This window comes from Bos mutus, unplaced genomic scaffold, assembly GCF_027580195.1.
Source record: "Bos mutus isolate GX-2022 unplaced genomic scaffold, NWIPB_WYAK_1.1 CTG568, whole genome shotgun sequence".
Lineage (NCBI taxonomy): Eukaryota > Metazoa > Chordata > Mammalia > Artiodactyla > Bovidae > Bos > Bos mutus.
In genome coordinates, this window is record NW_027220049.1 from 59,096 (window position 1) to 64,210 (window position 5,115).

Sequence of the window (5,115 nt, forward strand, 5' to 3'; positions counted from 1 at the left end):
CCATACCTACTACAACAAAGAACCTAAAAAAAAAAAAAAAAGACATTCTTGGTTGTATATGTATATCTGATTTTTACTTTGCCCCCAGCGTATCTGTCTTTTCCAACTCTCCCACTTAGAAAAATAACTTGAGCTTGGGCATATACTGAGGAGACCCAAGTGTGATTTCTGGCTTAAGATTCCTTGGAGAAGAAACCCAGTATTCTTGCCTTGAAAGATTTCATAGACATAGGAGCCTACTAACAGCCTACACTCCATGAGGTCAAAGAGGCGGATATGACTTAGTGACTAACCACCACCAAGGAAACATAGATAAAGTCTGCAGTTATTACTTAGTTATCAGGGGAAAGCGCGCACGCAGTCCCCCACTATCATAAATTACACAGTCAAGTTTCCTCTATTTGAGGAAACCGCAGAGGTCAGCACACCTGCAGTGCAATGGGTGAGCCTCGCCCTGGGAGAACCACCTTCTTGATCATGGTATCTCCTCTGCCAGGTAAGTATGAGATGACCTTCCCCCTGGTCCCCCGCACACCTTTAGACACGTTCACTGTGCACACACGCTGACTTTGCCGTTTCCCCGCGACTCTTCCACTGTCCTCTGAACCCTCTCTTTTTCCATGCCTCAGGCCCTCCAAATAACTCTTCTAAAAAAAATCAAACAAAATCTCAGGAAAATTTCCATAACGAGGGAAGTGACTCGCCGGGAACAGTACCACTTCGCTGCAAAATTTACATAAGCCAACCCCATTGAAGACCTCTAAGGCGGCGCCTCTCCTTCAACCCAAGCCCCGCCCCACCCCTGTCCACAGGACCAATGGCCAGTCCCCTGTGACGAGGAAGTGACGTCATGATTTCATCAACCTTGGTAATCGACCTACTTACAACGATAGAAGAGACCTTGGACTTCCTTGGTGGCTCAGACGGTAAAGCATCTGCCTACAATACAGGAAACCCGGGTTCGATTCCTAGGTCCGGAGGATCCCCTGGAAGAGGAATTGGAAACCGACTCCAGTTCAGTTCAGTCACTCAGTCGTGTCCGACTCTTTGCGACCCCATGAACCGCAGCACGATAGGTCTCCCTGTCCATCACCAACTCCCCGAGTTCACTCAGACTCACGCGTTGCCTGGAAAATCCAATATAGGGAGGATCCTGGTAGGCTACAGTCCATGGGGTTGCAAAGAGTCGGGTACGACTGAGCGATATAACTTTCACCCTTTAAGTGAGACATCAGATCAGAGCAGATCAGTTTCTCAGTCGTGTCCTACTCTTGGCGACCCCATGAATCGCAGCACGCCAGGCCTCCCTGTCCATCACCAACTCCCGGAGTTCACTCAGACTCACATCCATCGAGTCAGTGATGCCATCCAGCCATCTCATCCTCTGTCTTCCCCTTCTCCTCCTGCCCCCAATCCCTCCCAGCATCAGAGTCTTTTCCAATGAGTCAACTCTTCGCATGAGGTGGCCAAAGTACTGGAGTTTCAGCTTTAGCATCATTCCTTCCAAAGAAATCCCAGGGCTGATCTCCTTCAGAATGGACTGGTTGGATCTCCTTGCAGTCCAAGGGACTCTCAAGAGTCTTCTCCAACACCACAGATCAAAAGCATCAATTCTTTGGTGCTCAGCCTTCTTCACAGTCCAACTCTCACATCCATACATGACCACAGGAAAAACCATAGCCTTGACTATATGGACCTTTGTTGGCAAAGTAATGTCTCTGCTTTTGAATATGCTATCTAGGTTGGTCATAACTTTCCTTTCGATGAGTAAGAGTCTTTTAATTTCATGGCTGCAGTCACCATCTGTAGTGATTTTGGAGCCCAGAAAAATAAAGTCTGACACTGTTTCCACTGTTTCCCCATCTATTTCCCATGAAGTGATGGGACCGGATGCCATGATCTTCGTTTTCTCAATGTTGAGCTTTAAGCCAACTTTTTCACTCTCCACTTTCACCTTCATCAAGAGGCTTTTGAGTTCCTCTTCACTTTCTGCCATAATGGTGGTGTCATCTGCATATCTGAGGTTACTCATATTTCTCCCGGCAATCTTGATTCCAGCTTGTGTTTCTTCCAGTCCAGTGTTTCTCATGATGTACTCTGCATAGAAGTTAAATAAGCAGGGTGACAATATACAGCCTTGACATAGGCGGGTTTTATTTCTTTTCACTTTAAAATTTTTACTTTTTCTTTGGGTATAGCCAGTTAACAATGTTGTGGTAGTTCCAGGTGAATAGCGAAGGGACTCAGCCATACATGTACATGGAGATACAGACGGATTTGCCAGCCTCTTCAGAGTCTGACCTTTCGTGCTGGATTGCACACCGAGGAGAGAAATTTAGGGATCGTGTGTTATGCTGATGCAAAAGTTTTTAAGGAATAAATAAGTTGTAAAACAGTGAATAGAAATAGTACAGAGACAAAAGCATATGTATATTTCATGTGTATAAACATACAGATTTAGGGTTACATCTCAAAGTGCTTTGTGTGTGTGGACCACAATAAACTGTGGAAAATTCTTCAAGAGATGGGAATACCAGACCACCTGATCTGTCTCTTGGGAAATCTGTATGCAGGTCAGGAAGCAACAGTTAGAACTGGACATGGAACAACAGACTGGTTCCAAATAGGAAAAGGAGTACGTCAAGGATGTATATTGTCACCCTGCTTATTTAACTTCTATGCAGAGTACATCATGAGAAATGCTGGACTGGAAGAAACACAAGCTGGAATCAAGATTGCTGGGAGAAATATCAGTTACCTCAGATATGCAGACGACACCACCATTATGGCAGAAAGTGAAGAGGAACTCAAAAGCCTCTTGATGAAGGTGAAAGTGGAGAGTGAAAAAGTTGGCTTAAAGCTCAACATTGAGAAAACAAAGATCATGGCATCCGGTCCCATCACTTCATGGGAAATAGATGGGGAAACAGTGGAAACAGTGTCAGACTTTATTTTTCTGGGCTCCAAAATCACTACAGATGGTGACTGCACCCATGAAATTAAAAGACACTTACTCCTTGGAAGGAAAGTTATGACCAATCTAGATAGCATATTCAAAAGCAGAGACATGACTTTGCCAACGAAGGTCCATCTAGTCAAGGCTATGGTTTTTCCTGTGGTCATGTATGGATGTGAGAGTTGGACTGTGAAGAAGGCTGAGCACCAAAGAATTGATGCTTTTGATCTGTGGTGTTGGAGAAGACTCTTGAGAGTCCCTTGGACTGCAAGGAGATCCAACCAGTCCATTCTGAAGGAGATCAGCCCTGGGATTTCTTTGGAAGGAATGATGCTAAAGCTGAAACTCCAGTACTTTGGCCACCTCATGCGAAGAGTTGACTCATTGGAAAAGACTCTGATGCTGGGAGGGATTGGGGGCAGGAGGAGAAGGGGAAGACAGAGGATGAGATGGCTGGATGGCATCACTGACTCGATGGATGTGAGTCTGAGTGAACTCCGGGAGTTGGTGATGGACAGGGAGGCCTGGCATGCTGCGATTCATGGGGTCGCCAAGAGTCGGACACGACTTAACGAATGAAATGAACTGAACTCAAAGTGCTACTGGGTGGACTAATTTTCTGTGCAGATTCTTCCTGTCTCATTCTCACGATATCCCAAGAACAATACTTTTCCTTTGCTTACCATACAGAATACACGACATGAGGATTCTGAAATAGAAACTGATGACTAAAATAAGGGCAAGAAAGATGGCCTGTTTGCTTGGAGAGTGAGGTTTGTTTATTTGTTTTCTCTTACTGCATGAGACTGGGTTAGACCTGAGGGCGGAGAAGTGGGAGGCTGGAGAAGACAGCCAGCTTGTGTTTTCTGACCAGAGAGCAAGGGGAAATGGAGTAACTTGATCCTTGAGGTGCCTTTGGCTTAAGGGGGAAGGTGACTGCTGGAAAATCTTGGGGTGAACCCCAAAGGAACTCAGCACGCAGTTAGCTTCCAGGAAGAATCTTGCTTTCTTCCTCCCTTCCCCACCCCCACCCCCACCCCCCATTTCTCTCTCTGCAACCATCAGAAATAGATTCTGGCTCTTTTCATCTGACATAAGTTTTAATCCAGGGCTAGTAATACCTTAGAGAATCTCCAGAAAAGTGGAGAATGAATTTATACAAAGTGGGAGGAATAAAAAAGGCTGATGAAAGCGAGCCCACAAACCAAATGGAAAGGACACTGGTGCCTTCCGCTGAGTGGCAAACCCTATGGCTTTGCAGCGCTGACCCTGTTGGGCCTGGGCATAGACACCACCCGTGGGTCCATGCCTTCCGCTGCACCTGGCTGCTGTTAAACTGAAGATTTGTGGTGGGGGGATTCTTCTGTGGCCGTGGCCAGAAAGAATTTTCCCAGGGCCTACTCCTTGTGTCTCTCACCTGTTAAATGCTGGAGTAGTTGTTACTTATAGGGAGTGGCCAGTTCCTGGTAATAGATCCACATCTTAGCCCCTCGGAAAACTAAGTAAGTGTGTGATCCTCAGAAGTTGCAGAATATGGAAAATTCCTCATCAAGGAAAAGGCGGGTTCAGATAGTAGTTGCTCAAGATATAACAAAGATATAGCCCTGTAGCTAGCCCAGTGAAGAACATTATAAATTCAGTGCCCCAGCCCCTGCAACCCTGTGTCAAATAGACCAGGCATGCACCATCCTGTCTTGGAGCATGCTAGACGTTTATCCCTGAGTGCAAGCGAGGTTTCAACCTCTTATATGGGGATGGTTGGTACCTCATCCAGTATTATTTACATTTTCCACACTGAGAATTAAGCAGTTTGACAGTTTGCATTTCTGGGGATAGAGTACTTGGTCTAAAGCTATGGTAACAAATTCCCACCATAACTGGTTTTAAATATTCTTTATTCACCGAGGTCCACTGTAGGAGTTTCCTATTGCTACTGTGAGTTGTTCCTACATATTTAGTGGCTTAAAACAACACACATTTCTTATCTTATGATTCTGGAGATCAGAAGTTCAAGGTGCATCTCACTGGGCTACAATCAATGTGACAGTTGGGTTGTGGTTCTTCTTGGAGATGCTAGAGGAGAATCTGTTGGCCTTGTCCAGCCTCTAGAAGATGCCCACATTCTACTCTCATAGGCCACTTTCATCTTCAAAGCTAGT

The 5,115-nt window shown here is 45.5% G+C and overlaps 1 non-coding gene across 1 annotated transcript; it reads right to left on the reverse strand.

Annotated features, from left to right (window-relative positions):
* Positions 1-340: 340 nt before the first annotated feature.
* Positions 341-504, reverse strand: LOC138987067 (U1 spliceosomal RNA). Its single transcript, XR_011463530.1, has one exon. It is a non-coding gene; the product is annotated as a U1 spliceosomal RNA (small nuclear RNA).
* Positions 505-5,115: the final 4,611 nt, after the last annotated feature.